Genomic DNA, 24104 nt, shown 5'->3' on the forward strand with positions numbered 1-24104 from the left:
ACCATATTTATAGTCCATTTATATATTTAAATGTTTCCTTTAAAATATTCTTCATTCTTCTCCAAGTTACACTTTTAAATCTAGAATCTCTACCATAGCCTGGAAACCTTTTTATTCCCGTGAAAGTTCCCTACAGTCCTGGACTTTAGAAGCACCCTTACTTCTATATGTTTCTTCCTTTTAGTAAATACATCCTCCCAGAATTAATAGAAGGATCAGGCTGGTCACGTCTGCTTTCCTTTCCAGGTTGTACATTTGACTTTCCTTTTGGACTTTCTTTTCAATGTAGTTCTCTTTCCAATCCCCTTTTATCTACTTTCTTCCCAAATTAGAATGCAAGCTCCTTGAGAAGCTGGCTTTTTGCTTGCATTTGTTTTCTCAGTGTTTAGCACGACACTTGGCATATACAAGAGCTTATGTTTGTTGTTGACTTTATACACCCATAAACATACTTGTCTTTCCCATTAACTTGAAAACTCTATGACTAACTTCCATTGTTATTGAATCCCCAGTACTGTACCTGGCACACAGCATGTAAAATTAATATATACTTGTTGGTTGATATAATATATTCATCAGTTCATAGATTTAATACTTTAATCTGCCTCTGAGGTCATCTATCCTAACCCCATCATTTTAAAGATGAAGAATTCAAAGCCCTACCTGGGTTAGTTAAATGACTTGCTCAAGATCACCCCAGTGGAATTTCTATCTAAGTTCTCAGATTTCAGAACAATTTTTCTTTCTACTGTATTAAATTAGCATCTGGGGATCTTAAGTGACTGCTTAAGGTCAAAAGGATAGTTAAGATAAAAAACCCCAGTTGCTTTGTTCTTTCCAATATACAGTTCCTTCTTGTAATCTGCTTTTTCAGATGCTACAAACTTAAAAATCCTGAATTCCTCCCAGTATCCCAGATTTCATTACGATAGATCAAGAAGGAAGGCGAGAAGAAAGAGGGGGCAGCTATCCAGGGAGTATATGGCAATTGTCCCATCTCCTGACAGAAACAAGATTTCAGGCAGCCTCATTAGTGATGCAACAAGATAAGTCCTTGCTCTAAAGTCATCCACTCTTTCTTGAAATTTTCCAAGGCTCCCATGGTTACCGACGATCCATGTCACCACAATCTGCCTTTTGCAGCATTTTCAGCAGGAGCATAATAGAACTCCGGATCGTGGCTGTATTTTTTAAAGGCAATTAATATTTTATTATGCACAGACTTTTATTTTCATCCTCTGGATTCCTCTTCTCTAATTAAATCTTGTGATTTACACAAATAGAGCTGCTGTTCTTTAAATGGTGCAAATTGGAAAAATTAACAAATTCTTGTTAAATGGAATGAAAAGTAGCCGAGGGTCCAATTTTTGTGTTGAAAACAACTGGAGGCTACAGGGGGAATCTGCTGGTGTGTCTCATCTGGGTGTAGCAATGTGACAATTAGGGATAAAATACCTCTGTTAAGTGGGCCTGATAAAAACTTCCAGCTGTGCAAGGTAGAGAGGTTAATTCTTTAAATAAATAAAGCCAGTTTGTTTTATGTGTCCATGTTGGGTTTTTGCATAGGCATCTCATCTTATCTAGTGACCCTGTATGCAGAATTTTACCACTATGGGATTTATAAATCAAGGGAATAAATGTAATTCTACATCCCTTTGCATTTGCATCTATGGGATTCTGTCTGGGGCAGACAAGAGTGGTCTTCAAACAGTACACAGATAGAGCAGGATTGGAGAATTCCCTTTAGGGGCCTTTTCTGCTCCAACTGGTGTTTTTCACCACTTACTATAACTTGCCACTGGATCCAGTTGTCTCTGAGATGGTGACTTTGTACAACCCACCCTCATTTAAATCTAATTCATTTGCATATCATGACAGTATCACCTACTTGATGTCATGCTCCTTTCCAAGAAAGAAGCACAACAATGACAACAACCCTAAGAGCAAAGCCCAAGTCAATTATTTGGGTGATTATTGCCTGGAAACACTTGGAAAGAGGGAGAGAGAGAAGAGCAAAGAAAAGGATGGGAATATAAAATACTTTTTCATATGAGAATGACATTCCTTTCTATCCCTGAAGTAACTGGGCAAAGGAAAAGACACAAGAGAGTAGATTTCAAATGAGGAAGGATTGTTTGATTTATGAATTTAGAGCAAGAAAAACCCTTAAAAGTTATTAAGCCAACACATGTCATTTTCAGAAAAGGAAACTAGAGTTTGGATAAATTAAGTCATTTGGCCTAACTTACACAGTTAAAAAGTATTTAAGGTGGCAATCAAATTTGACTCCTTCTGTCTCCAAGTTCTATCCATTTTATCACACTACATTTCATCTCCATTTTAGCCAAGAGTCACAAAGATTTATGTGGTAAAATACCCTCATCTATAAAATGAGTTATTGCCCTACATTTCTTCTTAGATTCCTTTCAGATCTAGAGCTACAACAATATCACCCTCAATCCAGTAATAATAATACCAGGTCCAGAGTCCAATACTCATGTGCTCCTTTGAGCACATACTTACTTCTTCTGCTTCTAAATTCATGGATCACAACCAAAGCATTTCTGTCTACAAACCAAAGTCATTTCTAATAAGAATATGTCCTAGGCCAATTCATTTGGGGTCAGAGAGGTAGGGGAGAGGTATATAGGATGGTGAGGATGGTTGTGAGGAAATACACAGAAGACAATCCTATTGAGAATTAAGTTTTGCTTGAAAAGGACCTTCATGTGTTCTGCTGAAGAGTGAAATTCCATGACTCAATCAGATCGTAAGCAAATGTGTGGTAACAGTGTCCTATGGGTAGGAAGTATGTAAAAGCACCCTTCTCTTTGAATAAGCCTGTACAACACTTGCAAGGTATTACCATCCTCCAGAAAACTCCTTGTTTGCTCTTTTACTAATATTTCTATCTGGTTGCCACTAGGGGCAGAAGAGGAGTGGAGATTAAAGAAGAAGGTCAAGAAGAAGAAATGAAAAACCCAACTTTGTATATTCCAACTAGAAGTTGTTTGTTTAGGTCTTGTTCTCTTTTGGTTTTGATGATTTTTTTTCTTTTTACCATAATGTATTCCCTAAATCTATATTAGAAGGTTGAACAAAGTTTTATTAATAAAAACTAATTTACATTTATAAGATTTTAAAGTTTACAAATTCTGCTATAAAAGTGTTATGAAATAGTAAAGATAATAGAAGTCAAGGGACTTCACCATGCATCAAGAGCAAAGATTCAGGAAAAAGGTTGCCTTTGAGCACATCCATAACCATTTCTACTAGCTCAGTAATTATAGTTAACAGTTATATCCATACACATCCATATCATTTGAAGATTTACAAAGAGCTTTACTTATTTCACCTCACTCATTTGAATTATAGCATAATTGATGCCTCTATAATCGAAGAATAAAAGTCAATAAGTTAAATATTTAGAACTATAACCCTCATCATTTTATTGGGAATTTTTTTTTCAAATACAGAGGACTACCTGAATATGATTACACTTTCTATTCTAATTTTCTCTGCAACTTGGCCTTTGTTGAATAAAAATCATACAAATTTTTCTTTGTATTCACCAGGCAAATTAAATATGAGGAAAATGTTCTACACTAATTTTATAGACATAATTGAACATCTATATTAGCTATTTTTTCCATTTCAAAAAGTTCTAGATCATTTTATTATACTCTGTTGATAAAAGTACTTACAAGACATTTTCTAATATGGTGTATGGAAAACTTCAGAAATATATGGATATGCTGAGGAATAGGGAAATGAGAAAACACTAATTATATCTGCCCAATCATTAGAGTTCTTTGAGATCTTTTTAGATGAAAATTCTGAGATTGAATTTAATAATAACTCATCTATGTGGCACATTAAAATTTGCAGTTAATCTTTCTCAAAATGTCCTGCACTGTTGGTAATGCTAGTACAATTATATCATCCTTCTTTTAGAGGTGAGATAAATAAGACTGAGATAATTAGTGACTTTTGTAAATGTTTAGTTTTAATTTTTATTTTTTTAATTTTTTTAATTTATTTTTTTAATTTTTATTAAGTTTTAGAGTTAACATTCAAATTAAGTAATTCCTTAACTTGTATTCATTCACATTTCTCTGGGTAGCATGCTTCCTCTTCTATTATTTCCCTTTCTCAGTTCCATGTCAACAAACATCTGATTTTAAATTATTGTCTTTTTCATTAGGAAGCAAGCTTCTGAAAGCTATGATTCTTTCTTTCTTCTTCTTTGTATTTCCAATGCTTAGGACCCAGTAAGTGCTGACTGTGTTTTTTGATTGATTGATTTGCATATGAAATAAGCACACCTTCCAGTTTCCTTTAAGTCACAGAAAAATTTTGAATGAAACAGGACCAAAAAAAGGGTTTATTAGAAACGTCCCTCCAAGTTGACATCAACTCATTGATCAGAATTCTCTCAACCATTCATTCAGTTAAGTAGACAAATATTTCTAGAATCCTACCCAATTTTTCTATGTTGTGTCCAAGCATATGAGAAGAAATGCCTTGTGGAAACACAGACTTGCTATGTTGTTGACATTTCAATGATCTGCCAGTTTAGCAATTCTGTCAAAAGTAGATGTCAATCTGCCATGACTTGAACTTAGAAATATGCCAGCTTTCAATGACTTTTCTTATTTGAACAACACTTATTTTCAAAATCCAAACTATAATTGGGAATAAAAGTTAAGGTTCTTAGTCAATACACTGTGAAGTCTACATCTTCCTTTTTCCAGAAAAAAAAATCAGGATACTTGATATTCTATAGTTTTACACCATACCTCTTCCACTCTCCACCTTTCCTTCAAAATTATTCAATGGCTTCAACTCTTGTCATCTTACCTTTATAGCTAGCTGGGAAGCATGCAACTTAGTGCCTTGCACAAAGGTAATTCATAAATGCTTGTTGGAGGACAACAGTTTATCAAGCATATTTGCAAGTATGCTTATTCACTTGCTTCTTTGCTTTCTAATACTCTGAGGAATAATGTGTCTAGGAAAGATTAACATTCAACAAACAAAAAGAACCAGATATTTAATGCAAACAAGTAAATATAAACTCATAGGGATCACTGAAGTTTGGTAGAATAGAATAAATGACTAGAATATACCAAATACCTTCTTCAAAAGAACAAATCAATTAATATACACTTTTATGCAGATATATACATATATTTATATAGAGAGAAAGAGAGATGTATGTATGTCTATGAGAGAGACAGACAGAAGGGGATGGAGAAAGGAAGAAAAATGTTTGTGGTGTAAAACTTTTGTATGAGAACCCTAGGAAGGAGAAACAAGTGATGTCTTAGTAAATATTCCCTTCTTACAGAGCTTCATCTGAATGATGCAAAGGTCCTACTCATTTCTAAGATTCAACAAATCATCATAATTATGTTTCATTGCTATTCACTCTGAACCTCATGCCTTCCTTCTCCCATTCTCCTCTCAGATTTGTGGCCTGCCACATTCTAGGAATATGCTAGAACTAGCTTATACCAGAAATCCAATTGTTAAAATTTCAAAGTCAGCATTTACCTCTTGGAAAAAGAAAAAAAGAAAAATTTACAAATCAAGGCTCAATTTATTTATTTGTTGACTATCTAAACTTGAGAAGGTGGTGAACAAAATGTTAATAATGCAGACACAAATTTCAAAGTGTGTTATGAATGCTATTTAAGTCTTTTTGAGAACTTGTTAAACATTTACTAGTAGATCCTGGATAAACATAACTTCTTGAATTCAATGATGCTGCTTTGATTTTTATTTTATCTTATATATTCTTTTGCATCCATAACATCATTTCATAATTGCATTACCATTTCAACCTCTCTTTTGCCAACAACTAAGTTTTAGTGACAGGCCTAATTGATCTCTTAGCATTAAGGACTCATATTTATTGTGTTTATTATTTCATGCTTCAAAGAGTAGTTTTATATCTATTCCAATTCTGAGATGCATTCATTCACCCGATGTAATTGTGTATCTTGCTTGTAGAGCTAATAATGAGAAAAATTCATCTCCACCACTAAAAATAATATATGGGTATCACAAAACTTAGGAAAAACTAGTTGTATATACCCAAAATAATTAAATACTGGAAGTCTGTTCAAATAAAATCTACTTATTAAAAAAAAATCTTTATTAGTCATAACATTCTCACACATCTATAAGGATTGAGTGAGAACATCTGTGATTTTTAAATCATGTTATTTTTGAAAACTAATATTTGGTGGCATTGCAGATGTATGATATTTATTGCAAATGAATCACACTCTACCAGAAATTTTAAAAGGCTTCAAATAGATATTCATAGAATCAAAGACTCATAAAATGCTTGAACTAGAAAGTAGTGAACATTTAGTCTAATTATTTCAAGTTATTTAAGATTTGTAATTTCTTTTTTTTTTCATTTTGGAGCTAAGCACAAAAAAAAATGAGCATTTTCATATTTGCTAGAGAATACAAAAAGAAAATTGTGTAACAAATCTGGTTTTAACATTTTATCTCTCTCTTTTTTTTAAAAGAAATCCAAAGCATTCTGCATATTTGTATCTTCTTCTGAACTTCCTTCATTTCTGATTGTTATTGGTTTCATTAGGACTCTGTCATGGATTTTTTCAGCAAAACTATTATTAAATACAATCCTCATTTAAAAAGTAGATTAAAAACACTCACAAATAAGCATAATCAAGCAAAAATTAAATAAAATATGAAATCCATCTAGTAGCTATATCCCAAAATAGAATGTTTCTGCACCTTGATTCTATCAGCATTTTATCAAGAGTTGGATAATAAGCTTCATTGTAGAACCTCCAGAAACATGATTATTGCTTTGATAAAATTCTACATTTTTTCATATTGTTTCCATATTTTAAAATATGTTCCTCTGATTTTGTATCAATTCATACTACTCAAGATTAGCTAAAACCATTTCTTTTATCTTTTGTTATGGCATAATAGTATTTCATTATGTTGATATACCACAATTTGTTTAGCCCAAACCCAGATGAAAGGCACTGCTATAGATTCCAAGTCTTTTTTTTTTCTTTTCTTCCCCCCCTTTTCTTCCCCCCTTTTAATGACACCCTTAAGGAGAAGTTAATTTGGTTTAATTATGACCATTCTCTCATATGTCCTCTGTAAAAGACATTCTTTTACTAATGATCTTAATATATTTCTCTTCAAAACTCTGCATATGTGTGTCTGGAGGCAAGGAGTGGGGGAGAGGTCTGGGGGGGGGAAGAATTGGGTATAAACTTTTTTATTCAATTCAGATATTACAGCTTATCTGAAACCAACCCTGCACTTTGCTCATATTTATATTCTCTTTATAATTTCCAATTATGAGAACTAGCATGTAATTCCTTCCTATACTAGTTTTCCCCTGTCATTTAAAAATCTTCAAAAACTTACTCAATACATTTGAAGACATTCAAATATATATTTAAAGTTCCTACTCAGATAGATCTTTTCATCAGAAATGATTGAAAATGTTTTTTTTTTAATCAAAGGTACATCTTTTTTTCCTCCATGCACACTAAATATTTTTAAAAGAAAAAATAATTCCAATAGGGAAAGAGGGAAATTCCTTTTTATGACACAGACATAGTACTGATACCTAAACCAGGTAGGATGAGAACAGACAAAGAAAATTATAGACCAATTTCCATAATGAATATTGATGCAAAAATCTTAAATTAAAATATTAGCAAAGAGAATACAGAAAGTCATCCCCAAGATAATACGCCATGACCAAGTAGGATTTATACCAGGAATGCAGAGCTGATTCAATATTAGAAAAACTATTAGCATAATTGACTATATCAATAACCAAACTAATAAAAACCATATGGTTATCTCAGTAGATTCAGAAAAAAAGCATTTGATCAAATCCAAACATCCATTCCTATTAAAAACACTAGAGAGTATAGGAATAAATGGAATTTTCCTTAAAATGATCAGTAGCATCTATTTAAATCCATCAGCAAGCATCATATGTAATGGGAACAAACTACCATTCCTAATAAGATCAGAAAGATCAGGGGTGAAACAAGGTTGCCCATTATCACCATTATTATTCAATATTGTATTAGAAAAGTTAGCTTTGACAATAAGAGAAGAAAAAGAGATTAAAGGAATTAGAGTAGGTAATGAGGAAACCAAATTATCACCCTTTGCGGATGATATGATGGTAGACTTAGAGAACCCCAGAGAATCAACTAAAAAGCTATTAGAAATAACCCACAACTTTAATAAAGTTACAGTATACAAAATAAATGCACATAAATCATCAGCATTTTTATATGTTACCAATAAAGTCCAGCAGCAAGAGATAGAAAGAGAAATTTCATTTAAAATAACTGTTGATAATATAAAGTATTTGTGAGTCTACCTGCCAAGGTAAAGTCAGGAACTATATGAATACAACTACAAAACACTTTCTATACAAATAGTTAGATCCAATTAGAAAAATATCAGGTGCTCTTGCATAGGTTGAGAGAATATAATAAAAATGGCAATGCTATCTAAATTAATCTAGTTATTTAGTGCCATACCAATCAAACTCCCAAGAAATTATTTTACAGATCTAGAAAAAATAATAACAAAGTTCATCTGGAAGAACAAAAGATCAAGAATTTCAAGGGAATTAATGAAAAAATGCAAATGAAGGTGACCTAAATGTACCATATATAAAACTATATTATAAAGCAGCAGTCATCAAAATCATTTGGTACTGGCTAAGAAATAGAATAGTTGATCAGTGGAATAGGATGGGTTCATAAGACAAAATAGTCAATTACTATAGTAATTTATTGTTTGACAAACCCAAAGAACCCAACTTCTGGATAAGAATTCATTATTTGACAAAAACTGCTGGGAAAATTGGAAACTAGTATGGCAGAAACTAGGTATTGACCAACACCTAACACCATATACCAAGATAAAGTCAAAATGGGTTCATGATCTGGACATAAAGAATTATATTATAAATAAATTAGAAGAACATAGGATAGTTGACCTCTCAGATTCAGGAAGGAATTTGTGACCCAAGAAGAACTAGGGATCTTTATTGATCACAAAATAGATATTTTTTAAGATTCAGTGAAAAAATGTATTTTCAAATATATTTCAAGTATATTTTTCAGAGTTCTTTATTCTAGTCATACAAAGTAAGTACTTAATAAATGTTTATTGACTTGAATTTCTTCAATTATAAAGCTTGAAACATAAGCCTTTGAAATTGGAATCCTGGTGGTGGATTTAAGATGTCAAAAATGGAACACCTTTATGTGGAAGCTGGGACATGCTACCTTTGAAGGATCCTAATCAAACGAAGAAGTTTTAACTGAATGAGAATAAGCTGGAATGGTGAGTGAAGGAAAAACTCTCTAAAATTATCTATGGCAAGGTAGATGGCAGTTTATTTTATGGGAAGTGGAATGGGAAGCTTAATTAACTCTTCCTTTTATGGGAAGACGAAGCATGTTAGAGAGGTAAGTCACTGGGTTATTTTATTGGTTAATCACCTGTATCTATTCCTCCTCTTTGAAAGTTAAGTCCTTTTCAGCTTACCATACAAGATTATTTGCCTTGTCAGAAAATCTTGTGCCCTGACACTAATTTATAAAATTCTCTTGATTCTATAGGCTCACAAATACTATATACAATAGATTTGCAAGGTAGCATTATTCATGTCATTTATTTTCCCCTCCAAACCCAACTAATATAAAACCTTCAGTGGCTATAATTAGACATATTAATACGGCATTTTAATGGAAAAATATACAGAGAGCCATTGTTTCATTTTTTATTCTTAAGAAAATGAATAGTCTTCACTTAAGATGATACGTCCTTGAATTGTTTCCATTGGTTAATGTCCCTTGATTTCTTCTTACATGACTTTATACTTAAATCATACTTTAAAAAAAGACCATTCATTTATGGATCGTATATCTACAAAATATTTGTTAATAAAATAAGGAAAATTCCATCTTCCTTCCCCAGATTCACACCTTATCTTCAAAATGCATTATAAAAGAGGTCATATCACAACTGACATATCAGAAATGACTATCTCTGCCCCTCTTCAAAATGGAAAACCTTCACATACCAAAGCAACTTTAAGTTCATTGATTCCTGAAAATTAGCTAATTTTGGATGCTAAGTTTATTGTTAAATGACTATTCAGCAGACCATTTAAAAAATATTTTAACATATAAACTTTATGTGAAGTAGTTTATAAAGAAATGATCTAGAAAGTGAAGACTATTCAAGGCCTGCTAAGTATGATATATACTGATCATGTCAACCTGGACAAATCAACTTTTCAGACTCTAGCTAGCTGTTATAAAACTAAAAGTTGTAAGAGAAGTGGTGAATCACATTGGCAGAGATTTTTGTCATTAGAAAGGTCTCTATGCAAAAGAAATCAAAGAGCTAGTCCTTACTCCTGATGTATAAGCATTGGCAATGACTATGTTTGCTCCCCTCTGAGAATTGGCAAATAAAATAACATTAATAGCTAGCATATTTTTTTAGTGTTTAAAGTTTGCAAAGCACATATGTCATTTCACTTGATCCTCATAACAATCTTGTAAGGTATTCATATTTTACAGATGCAGGAATTGAACTTAAAAAAGAATAAGTGACTTCTCTGGGGTTACATAGCTAATAAGTGGTGGTTGCAGGAATTTATTCAAGTCTTCCTGTCACCAAAACCAGTATTTTATTGTTGAACAACCTACATGCCTCTAAAGCAGGCTGAGTTATCTTACGATTGAAATAATTAAACTAATTTTTAATTGCTTTACTGCATTGGATTCTCACCTCCCTCAGCTTAATTAACTGATTCAAGTAATTATTTGGAATTATATAAACAGCCTTTAATTTGGGCTCCATTACTTTCTATAAGCATTTATTTGTGAATAAAACATTTCCAACTGTGAAAAATTCCATTTCCCCCAAGGATAAAAAATGCAACCTTTTTAAAAAGATCAAGAACTTTTTGTTGAGTCTGAATGAACTCAGTACATGACATGAAAACTATTCAAGACCAATCAAAACTAACTAGAATTTGAAAAACAACTGCTCACAAGATATTTCCAGGAATGCAAATTTTAAGAGGCTAATCTCTGAATGAAAAAATAAACAAAATAAGAAGAAGAACAGGAATATTTTATAAAATTCTTTGCAAATGTCATTTGATCTTCACAACAACTTTGGAAAGTAGGTGTCCCTGGACTTCATGATCTTCAGAAACTGATCATTCTGTAACATGACATCAAGTCTGAAACTCTCACCTCAAATCATTTCCTACCCAGGCTTCTGTATCTGTTCATTCCCTTTCACTGGCTACCCCCCATCCTTATTATTTTTCTATCATATGCTTTCTTTAGATTGTGAGCTCCTGGAAGTCAGGTTTTATTTGCTGCCTTCTTTGCATCTCCAGTATTTAGCTCAGTACCTGGCACATAGTTGGCATTTAATAAATGTTTATAGGATCTATTATTATCCCCATTTTACAGCTGTGCCACCTTGATAGGAGAAGGAATTTATGAGACCTATGGACTTGAAAAATATTTCAATGATGTTGAAATCCAGGGAAAAGTTAATCATTACAATTTTCTCCTAAGCAGAGAACAATTATAATTTCACTATCTTAAAATGAGTCATTTTAAAAATAGGAATAATTATATAAGCACATGTAAAAAGATAGTGATTAGACCTGAGATTTCTTTTGCGGGGGGAGGGGAGAGGGATTGGAACATCCATTTGACCAATTTAGGTTGACTCCTTCTCTGTGGCTTTTAAAACATACAATTTACATAATTTATTGTTATGTGTGTTGAGTAGTGTATTTACACACTGTTGAATATAGTATTTACACTTTTCAGTGCAGGCAGTCAAACTTTAAATAATATCTTCTTCTCAGAATAAACTATCTTAGAACTTTCAATAAACTTCATTCAAACAGAATCATGAAAAAATTTACTCTGACAATCCAAAAGCTATGTGTCTCCCTCTTAGATGGTCTATTAGCTAATATCCATCACTGCTCTTGAGTTAACCATGACACATTTGAGTTTCAAGTGTTATTTTTACTATTATATCATATTATACAAATGTTTACCTTATTATTAAAAACAACTTCTTAAAGAAAAAACAAAAAACAAAAGACCTTGAGCTCAATCAGAAGATGAAGGTTTAAAGCATAATGGAGTTAGGTAATCTAACCTGAAATTACCCCCACCATTTTACTAAAGTACTAAAATTTATACTCACTACATAGCCACAGATAGTTGCAAAATTCTAAGAGGTTAAGTAACTTGCTCAAGATTATATATCCAATATATGTCAGAACTGTAATTTGAATCTAGCTTTGCCTAGCTCCAAAACTATTTCTCTATCCACTAGACCATGCCATTTAAATAAGGAAGATCTTTGACAGAACCAGAAATTCAAAACTAAACCATTTGGGAATAAAACTTTTGTAATGATTTTGAAATCCAGAAATAAAACTGTACCACAACTGACTAGTTTTTTTTTTTTTTAATCAAGAAATTATTTATTTCTATTTGGTATTTTATTTTTTCATAGTAATATGGTAAACAATTTTTAAATAGTAGATTTTTATTTTCAAAATATATGCAAAGATAGTTTTCAATATTCACCCTTACAAAACCTTGTGATCCAAATTTTTTCTCCCTCCCAACCCCAACCCCCTTACATAGATAGCAACTAATCCAATATATGTTAAACATGTGCAATTCTTCTATACACATTTGTATAATTATCGTGCTGCACAAGAAAAATCAGATCAAAAAAAAAAAAAAGCAAGCAAACAACAATGAAAAGGTAAGAATACTATGTTATGATCCACACTCAGTCCCCACAGTCCTATCTCTGAATGCAGATGATTCTCTCCATCACAAAGCTACTGAAATTGGCCTGAATCATTTCTTAGTTGAAGAGTCAAGTCTATCAGAAGTAATCATAGCATAATCTTGTTGCTTTGTTCAATGTTGTCTTGGTTCTATTTACTTCTTTGTCCATACAAGTCTCCCCGGGCCTTTCTGAAATCATCATTTCTTATAGATAATTTCTTATAGAACAATAATATTCCATAATATTCGCAAACCATAACTTATTCAGCCATTCTCTCACTAAAGGGCATGCACTCAGTTTCAGTTCCTTGTCACTATAAAAAGCTGGCCCAAAATTTAATGTACATTTTTTAAAAATTATGTACCTATATATTTTTAGAAAAACTCTATTTTATAGGAAGAATAATAATAATGGATATGCATCAGTTTTAAAGTGGAGGAAAAAAAAACTTTATATAAGTTCTTTCTTATATAACTTCTTTCCATTTGCCAACAATTAGCATGGTGCTCTGTATATAATTGTGGCTTAATAAATGCTAACTGAATAGTTGACATCTTATTTGATCTTCACAACAATTATATGAGTTGCTAAAAGTATTAAAAATTGTTATCCTTATTTTGAGCCTGATGCTCAGAAAAACATTTAAGTGACTTGCTCATATTCACATAGCTAATAAGTGTTCAGTACAAGATTCCTGAATCTTACTCTTTCTATATAGGATTTCTCCTCCCCTTTGTTGCCAAACTCCTTTAGAAAACCTTCTCTTATAGATATTTCCTCCTCTCCTCTTACAATTGTCTGTGGAACAATGGATAGAGTTCTGGATATGGAGTCAGGAAGATTCATCTTCCTATCTAGATATGTGATACCTTTCCCCTCGCCAAGTCACTTAGCCTTATTTGCCTCAATTTCTGCCTCTGCAAAATGATCTGGACAAGCAAATGGCAAATTACTTCAAAATTTTTACCCAGAAAATCCCAAATGGAATCACAAAATGGTGCACATAAATAAAACAAATGAACAACAATTCTCTTTCTGAACTCTCTTTTAAAACCTTTGTAATCTGATTTCTACACCATTTTTCAAGTGAAACTATTCTGTTCAAAATTTCCAATGAATTCTGAATTTTTAAATCGAATACCCTTTTTTCAGTATCCATCTAACATCTCTGCAGAATTTTTACATTAATGATAACTTTAATGGTATAGACTTCTAATGAAAAGAAGTCTAAGGAAGGTAATTAGTTAATCAAATGTTTAAAAATAATGAAATAGGAATCAGAAAGGTCTCTCTTCCTTTCCCATTGTTAGAGGAAGAAGAGTGAAAGAAATTCAGACCTTCAGGACAAGGGATAGTATGAAATGCAGTGAAATCTGAGAAGTCAGATTTATGTTAAAGGTGGAAGTTGAAGAGAAATTCTGCTTTTTTGTATTTGTTTGTTTTTTTAATTTAAAAAATGGCATTAGTAGATGTACGATTTTTATGGGATTCTGGGAAAAGATATTAGAGAGAAGGAAAGCCAGCACAAAAACAGAAAAGTTGGTAGCCATTTGACAGCTTGGAATTTGGGGTGAATTTAGGGATGAGTTTAAAGATGAAGAAAAAGAACTCTACAATAACAAGATTATATAATGATCGATTCTGATGGATGTGGCTCTCTTCAGCAATGAAATGATTCAGACCAATTCCACTGATCACATGATGAAGAGAACCATAAAAAAAAGAAAGAAAGAAAAAGAAAAAGAAAAAAATTTTGAAGTAATTTGCCATTTGCTTGTCCAGATCATTTTGCAGAGGCAGAAATTGAGGCAAATAAGGCTAAGTGACTTGGCGAGGGGAAAGGTATCACATATCTAGATAGGAAGATGAGGTTTTCCTGGAGGCAGCCTTAGTCTCAGTTGAAACAAATAATTACTCCAAAATCCAGCCAGCTGGTAAAAATTCAAACGTTTATTTCTCCTTCCAAAATAGTCCGGTTAGTTGAGGCTTAACTCTCTGCTTGAGCTCTTGCAGCTTTGTCCTTGGCTTCTGCCTCTGCTTTCTTCAGCCTCCAACCAGCACCAAGTTGGAAGATGCAATGAATCTCTCTTGCCTCAAAGATAGGGCTTGTAGGCTTTTCTTCCAGAGTCTCTCTCTCCTAAATTCCACCAGAAGAACTAAGCCCAAGCTTCAAAAGCTCCTATATATGTGATCTCCCAAAAGGTTAACTCCGCCTTCTGGAGGGAGAGGGATTCTGGGTTATCTCCCAGAGTGCTCTCTGGCCATAAGGGAGGTGTGAATTCGGACTAAGCCCTATGCGTGTGAACTCCATTGAATACTTTGATACTTATGAGCTCTCTAAAGGTGTGAACACAAGCATTGTTCAATCAGTTCCACCTAGTACCTTGTTTCAAGTTCTGGCCCAAATAACTCTTCCTAAGATTAAATCAACTCCAATGGCTTAACACTTTGTAAAGATTCCAATAAAGGCAAGTAAACTTTCTAATGTTACATAAGAAGGGATGAGGAAAGCTTGGTTTCTGACTCCAAACCATCATGCTACAATAAAATAGAACAATGAAGACGACTGGAGTAGTTGATTAGAATGCTTAAATTTTAGAGCAGGAAGAAACCACAGAATATCCAAGTTGGAAAGGACTTTAGTAGACATCTGCTGGAAACAAGATTTGGAAAAACAATATTTGCTCTAATACACCTGAAAAGTAGTCATCCAACTTCTGCTTGAAACTTTCTTGAGACCAAGGAAAGTTTTTCATCATGCAATGGGGCAAATACTTCATCTTGCTGGAAGTGGTCTATAAAATGTTTTCAAGGGTATGAGATACTACCTGGATTTTTGATATTCTTAGCATGACAATTCCTTGTATAAAATACTTCCTCTCATAGGGAAAGGGACCCACATGTGCAAAAATGTTTGTGGTAGCCCTCTTTATAGTGGCAAGAAACAGGAAACTGAATGGATGTCCATTAATTGGAGAATGGCTGAAAAAATTGTGGTACATGAATGTTATGGAATATTATTGTTCTATAAAAATGATCAGCAAGATGATTTCAGAAAGGATTGGAGAGACCTACATGAACTGATGTTAAGTGAAGTGAACAGAACCAGGAGATCATTGTACACAGCAACAACAATATTATATTATGATCGATTCTAACGGATATGGCTCTTTTCAACAATGAGATGATTCAGACCAGTGGTCTTGTGATGGAGAGACCCATCTGCATCCAGAGAGAGGATTGTAGGGACCGAGTGTGGATTACAACATAGTATCTTTACTTTTTTGCTGTTGTTGACTTGCATTTTGTTTTCTTTCTTATTTTTTTTTCCTTTTTGATCTGATTTTTGTGTGTATGTGTGTGTGTGTGCAGCATGATAATTGTAGAAATATGGGGGAAGCTTGGGGAGGAAGGGAGGGAAAAAATTTGGAACATAAGTTTTTGCAGGGGTGAATGTTGAAAATTATCTAGGCATATGTTTTGAAAATGAAATGATTTAATAAAAAAGAAAGAAAAAAGAAATTAAAAAAAAACTTCCTCCTATGATGCAGTCAGCAGTTCTTCTAATTTTTGGCATCAAATCATTTAGTTCACTGAATTTATTAACTGTCTGATATTTGCCCAGAGACTGTGCTTAAATTTTTTGAGAGTTGTGTAGGAGACTGAGAATTTAAGTGGCTTGCCCAAAATCAAAAAGCTGGCAGAATTTGACCCCAGGCCTTGACTCTGAGACTATCCTCCTTTCCCTATGCCTTTCAATTTAGGATTTAGCATTATAATAGCCAGTATTATGAAATTCATTTCTAAGCCTTTCTATAATTTTTCTCCATATGTGTGGAGGTCTCTTGAGATGTTTTTCAATGGTTCTCTGATTCCTTTTAAAGTCTCAGGGATTTACTTCATTAATTTGTGTATTGGATTAATGTCAGTAAAGAGCTTGCAAATGCATGATCCTCTATTTTGCAAATTATTGTTTGGTATGGTCTATATGAGAAGCAGCTTTATATAGTGGGGAGATGGTAGGCCTTGGAACAGCAAAAATCTGGGCTCTAGTGCCAGCTCTGACAAATTCTGGCTGTGGGACCCTCTGTAAAAAAAACCTCTTAATGTTTTGGGAAATCTTTAATATATGAGGTGTTAATCTGGGGTCCATGATTTTTGAATTATTTTTAATATTGTGATAACTGTATCTCAGTATAATTGGTTATCACTGTTAAACTAGGCATTTTGTATATGGATTTAAAACATTTTCATTTCCCATACTGCCATAGGGGCCCATGATATACACATAAAAAAAGGTTGAGAACTCTTTCTGTAAGACCCAAGTTGCATAGAAAAGTATTTTTCTTCACTGGTAGAAGTTATTTCCAAACTTGGAAGTTCCCCACATCAGTGAAACTACAGATTAAGTTCCTGGTAACCAATCTCATGAAATGGTCCCTTGAATTAGAATTTGCACTGAATATTCAAAATTATATTACTGTCATTCAGTCATTTCAGTTATCTCCAACTCTTCATGATCTCATTTAGAGTTTTCTTGGCAATGATATATAAAGTGGTTTGCTATTTCCTTCTCTAGTTCATTTTACAGATGAGGAAACTGAGGCAAAAAAGGTTAAGTGATTTTTCTAGGGTCACACAGCTAAGAAGTGTCTGAGGCTGGCTCTGAATGGAGATCTTCCTGACTCCATGCCGACTCGCTCCACTGTGCCACCTAGCTGCCCATTTAAAGTTATATTCATATAGAATGTGGTAATTGATTCCAAACCAGTGGAAATATGCAGTGCAAATTCAAATAATGAGAACATCCCCTTTCATAATAATTGAGACTTTAAAGTAGATAGGTTTGTAAAGTGTTTTTTTAAAAATTTCCCATCATCTTCAGATATTCATGTGAGATACATTGCAATGAAATAGTTTCTGTCTTATCAGGGAAAAAGCACATGGGCCCTGACCTAATAGCTCATAGTTTGTTTGTTTGCTTGCTTGTCCATGTCTCCACCTTCTCCTTGTACCACAATATTTCCTTAAGTAAAGGAAGGAAATGAATTCACATACTCTATAAAAAATAGAGCTATGTTTCCTCGAAAGCCTAATGAGGAAAGATAGAGACAGATGGAATTCACTTGACTAATTTTCTGCCCAGCTGCCTAGATGAAAAATAAAGATGTACTGACCCCACACTTTTGTATTTCTAAACAGTTCAAAGATGCAGTCTGTTTTAGTTAACCAGAAAGACAAGGTTGAATGGTTCCCATTTAGATTTGCAGCCACTATTCACCTGTTTTGGGTTCCTTCTTCCTTTTTAAATTTCTTTCTCCAGTGCGCGCTCTCTCTCTCTCTCTCTGTCTCTCTCCCTCTCTCTCTCTCTGTTTCTCTCTCTCTCTCTCTGCCTCTCTCTCTCTCTCTCTCTCTCTCTCTCTCTCTCTTTTTCTCTCTCTCTCTCTTTCTCTCTCTCTTTCTCTTTCTCTCTCTCTCTCTCTCTTTCTCTTTCTCTCTCTCTTCTTTCCTTTTTTTATTTCCTTCTTTCCAACATGGAGAGAAATTTAAAAAGTAGAGCAAATCCTTTCACTAACTAATTTCTAAATCTGGAGTGTGCATTAGGTTAGACAAAATGGCCTGTCTTATCCCCATCACATTTAAAAGAGGGAAAGTTAAAAAAAAAAATACTGCTATTATTTACATGTTTTCAAACATGTCCAATTCTTGGTGACCCCATTTGGAATTTTCTTAGCAAAGATATGGGAGTGATTTGTCATTTCCTTCTCCAACTCATTTTACAGATAAGGAAACTGAGGCAAACAGGGTTAAGTGACTAGTCCAGGGTCATACAGCTAACAGGTATCAGATGCCAGATTTTGACTCAAGAAGATAAATCTTCCATACTGCAGACACTGTACCACCTAACTGTCCACAATAGATATATTGCAATTGAGACTGAATTTTTTTTTCTAATTTTCTATTCTTTACTTAATATTTAGCAAAATTCAGTAATTTCAGATTCTATCTCTGAGATAAAATGAAATAAATATACTATTTTTATTTGCTTCCTCTCAGTATTTTTAATTTAATATTTTCTTTTTCCCCAGTTACAAATAAAAACTTTTTTATATTCGATTTTAAAACTTTGAATTGCAAATTCTCTCCTTTCCTGCCTTTCCATCCACACTGCCCATTGAGAAAGCACTTAATTCGAGAGATAATACATTTGTAGTCAAGCAAAACATTTACATTAGTCATGTGTAAATGAAAACATATATGTGTGTGTACAGATTATATATGTGTTATATATATGTAGATATATACATATTACATATGTGTATTATTTTTTGTATATATTAATATATATGCTTCAATCTGTATTTAGATACCATCAGTTCTCTGGGGATGGATAGCATTCTTAGTCTTTCAGAGTTGTCTTGGATCATTACATTGCTGAGAATAATTAAGTCATTCATTTGCCATATTGCTGTTATTTTGTACACAGAATACTTCTCTTTGAATCAGGTCATATACATCTTTTCAGGTTTTTCTGAGGTCATCTTGCTCATCGTTTCTTATATTATAATGATATTCCACCATAATCACATACCACAATTAGTTCAGCCATTCCCCAATTGATGAGCATTCCCTCAATTTCTAATTCTTTGCTACCAGAAAAGAGCTATTATAAATATTTTTGTATATGTAGGTCTTTTTTTCTTTCTTTCTTTTTTAAAATCTCTTTTGGGACACATATTTAGTAGCAGTATTGCTAGGTCAAAAGGTATGCCTGGTTTTATAGCTCTTTTTGCATATTCCAAGTTGTTCTACAGAATAGTTAAATCAGTTCACAATGCATTAATGTCTCATTTTTTTGCACATCTCCTCCAGCATAGCTATGAGGTAGTAACTGAGAGTTGTTTTAATTTGCATTTCTCCAGTCAATAGGGAGTTAGGATGTTTATTCACAAGGCTATAGATGGATTTGATACTTCTACTAAAATCTATTGAAATCGTGTGATCATTTCTCAATTGGGGAATGGCTATTGTTTTTATGAAAATTTGACTTGATTCTCTATGCTTAAGAAATGAGGACTTTATCAGGGAAATTTGTTTTAATTTTTTTCACACTTACTATTAGTAACTGTATTTCTCTCTGTCCTATTTTTCTCCCTGCTCTCCCCATTTATTCTATTCTCTCTTTTTATCTTGATCCTCCTCAAAAATTTTTGCTGAAATAAATATATTTTTGAAAGAAAAGATGATAGGTCATATGACAAGTCATTGGTAACTGATAGGCATTTCATATGACTTCCATTGGTTTTCTTGTAATGTTGAATAAAATTGAGAAAGGTCCCTATTATGTTGAATAACCTGTGTCTGACAGAAATGAGCCTTATTGGATGGGGAGGCATAAATGAGTTACAATATGCATCATGGAAGGAGACATGCACGTTGACCATGTTTGCAGATCCAAATCTCTTTCTCTACATTTGCTTCATCTGACAGCAGAATTGGCTGTTGTCCTTCATTTTTGAAGAGGATCACAATGGCATCACTATGTAGAGTCCAGTAACAGTGTGTCTGATTGTGGCTGATCAGACCAGACCAACATGAGCTCGGAGTGCTCTACTACAAATCAGAACATTTGGGGTAGCTTCTCTTATTTAGAGCATTTCATGTTTCCTTTGGACTAATTAAATTCCGCTTTGCTTATAGAGCACAGCACCTTCTCTGATGAGGGCACACCATGCTGGGTGGTCCTGTGCCAGTGTCTCCTATGGCATACAATTGATTCTAAAGTTTTTATTTATTTATTTATTATTTTTCTTTTTCTTCAGGGCTGTTCGTCTATCTCCGGGGACAAAGCTAGGAAGTATTGAGTGTCTGAGATCAGATTTGAACTCAGATCCTCTTGACTTCAGGGCTGGTCCTCTATCCACTGCACCACCTAGCTGCCCTGATTCTAATTAAAAGAGATAGTGAGAGTGTCCTTGTATTGCTAATTTGTTTGGCAAGTGGCATTAGAACAATGTGGCCAGCCCAATAAAGTTGTGTTCTGTTCAGGAGAGTTGGAATATTTAGTTTAGTTTGAGTTAGAATACTGAAATAGTTTAGTTTGAGAAAGGACCTTGTCATCTGGTATCTTAATGAGTCAAGTGATCTTCGGAATCTTCCTTAGACAATTCAAATGGAAGTGATTCAGTTTCCTGGCATGATATTGGTCCAGGTTTCACAGGCTTATAACAATGAGTTCAGTACAACAACTCTATAGACCTTCAGTTTTGTAGTCAATCTAATACCTTTCTTCTCTCACACTTTCCTTCAGTCTCCCAAACACTAAGCTAGTTCTGGCAAACTCATTATTTAGTGTGGATATCCCTGGAAAGTTTACTGCCAAGGAAAGTGAAATTATCCACACTACTGACCCCTGCTACCAAGGGCTTATGGGAGATATTTACTCCTATTTCCAACTCTGAAAAACTTTGTCTTTATTCTATATTTTTTTCTATCAATTTCCACTGAGTGAGAAACCTACATCTACTTGTGTTCTTTATTCTTAAAGAATTAATGTAATGGAGAAATAACAGCAAGAGGAAACTTGTCAGGAATACAAGGAGTTATTTGGATAATGCAGAGCTTCTTAATCTTTTTTTTTTTTTTGCATCAAGGAAATCAGAAATTTCCTTTGCAAATCTACTTAAACTATTTACTCCTTCTCAAACTAATGTTTTTAAATACATAAATTAAAATATATAATATTAGAAAGAAACCAATTATATTAAATACAGTTGTGAAAGCAATAATCAAAAATATATACATTTATAGATCTCAAAGTAAAAACCCCTGGTGAATGGGAAAGATTTTAAATGAAGGAAAATAGTTATTAAGATCAATGTCTTCTAGGAAATTCAGAATACCCCCCTTTTTCTAAAATCTTGGTTTTAAAAGCTCAGTTTTTCTTGAACCACATTACTGATAATGAGATTGGATTAATTTTGGATTAACTTTCTTGTTAATTGGTTGGTTATTTCTTGGTTGTTGTCCTTCCTTCATGAAGAGTACCAAAATGATATTACTCCATTAGAGACAAGTTAGTGGGTGCCACTGTGCAGCTCTGCCACAGGTCAGACAAATAATTTATATGAACATTTTGGGATGGATTCTCTAACTTTACACATCTCTCGTTTCTCTTGAGCTGATGTTTTGCTCATAAAGCACAGCACCTTCTCTGAGGAGGGCATGCTATACTGGGTGGTCCTGTGCCATATCTCCAATATCATACAATCAGTTCTAAAGTTCTTAAGAGAGATCTTGAGAGTGTCCTCCTATCATTCTTTCTGACCAGCTTGTGAATGCTTGCCCTGTGTCAGTTCTCCACAAAATAGTCTTTTTGATAAGGTACCTTTGTCAATCGAACACTTAGGAAGTAAGGGCTATCAAAGTTTAGGTCTAGTTCCTCATTGTAATATTCACTTTTTTTCATTAATTGTTAACCTGTCAAGGGACAGCTAGATGGCATGGTGGATAGAGCACCAGTCCTGAAGTCAGGAAGGCCTGAATTCCAATCTGGCATCAGACACTTAATACTTCCTATCTGTGTGACCCTGGACAAGTCACTTAACCCCAATTGCCTCAGGGAAAAAAAAAGTTAACCAATCAGAATCGATTGCCACCCTGGGGAACATCCCTTTTCCAAGGGATATGGAGATATATATATATATATAAAATGATCCAAGAAGCCAATAATTGTCTTTATTCTGAGAGGCCAAATGATCATCCTTTTATTAAAATGTTAGCATTATCCCTAAAATGATTAAATTATCCAGAAATTATGTTTCTTGAAATCTTTTTAATTGGCCCAACATTATCCTTGAGAAAAAACCTTTCCTATTTGAACTAAATCTACTATCCTTATATCTATGGGTGATTTTCTTCACTCTGACATATATTAAGCTGCCTTTGAGCTAATATGTATGTCGTACATCAAAATTATCTTACACTCTCCCTCTGGACTTTTCTGACCCCTCTACCTTCTTTAAGGATTTTGAGATTTCAAATCATGCTGTTCAACTGGAAAACACTAGTTTTTATTAGTGGTCTCTCCCTTTGTTTATTTAATTATGGATTTCTAGAAATATTCAAAGATAAACTTAATTTTGAGAACTGGAATTATCTACTTGTTACCCTTGCCCTCCACTTCACTAAGGATATTCAGGAAAATCTCAAAGCCTTCTACATAGAGAACAAAATATGTTCCATTAAGCATCATATACACTATCATCATAGCTTTCATTGTAAAGCTCGGACTTTTTTTTTTTAACTGAGCCAATTGGGGTTATGTGATTTGCCCAGGGTCACAGAGCCAGGAACTGTTAAATGTCTGAGGGCAGTTTTGAACTCAGGTCCTCCTGACTTCAGGATAGGGCTGATGCTCTATCCACTGTCCCACTTAGCTACCCTCAAATCTCAGACATTTTCCAAAGATTTTTAATCTTAGGGTTTTGTGATTGTCTTCCTTAAAAGCTGTTTTCCATTCCTTCACCCAAAAAAAAAAATTGCTTCCTACTTACCGCAGCATCTACTCACAAGTCTTACCATGCTCTTCACTCAACCCTAGCACCTCACTCAAATGAAGATAATTGCTTATGATACCCCATTCCTCTTTCCTTGGAATCTTCTGGGGCTCTTTGGATGAAAGAAGACTCCAATTGAAATTGGCATTTAAAAGGAATGGAACTATATTTTTTCCCCTTCACCGCTGCTTTTGCCCTTCAAAAAAAAAATAAAATGTGAATTCTTTGAAAATATTCCGGGGAATCAGCTTAGAGCTCTTGCCTCTGGCTTCCAGCCACTGTTTGTGGGCACTTTGAACTTAGGCATGCATTGAGACTGTTTCTTCTGTGTTCTCTGAAAAGTGGACTGGACTGATTTTCAATAGATATTAACTTTCCTCTTCCCTCCTTCTCTGCACACTCCCCCCCACCTCCAGAGGAATTTGTGGTTAGTGATAAACAGCTTGGCATAAACAGCTCTCCTTTTAAGAGAGCAAGTGAATATGATAAGGTATCATACAGTGGTCAAGGATTTCCCCTGTTTAAACTTAATGCTTATCTCATAGTTGTGGCCAGCTGAAATATGTAAAATGTTTTCCAAAACCATCTTGGGGCCCGCTCCATGAAATCCATGAGCAAATCCACAGAACTGCAGATTTC

Source organism: Sarcophilus harrisii, chromosome 4, assembly GCF_902635505.1.
Source record: "Sarcophilus harrisii chromosome 4, mSarHar1.11, whole genome shotgun sequence".
NCBI classification, from domain to species: domain Eukaryota; kingdom Metazoa; phylum Chordata; class Mammalia; order Dasyuromorphia; family Dasyuridae; genus Sarcophilus; species Sarcophilus harrisii.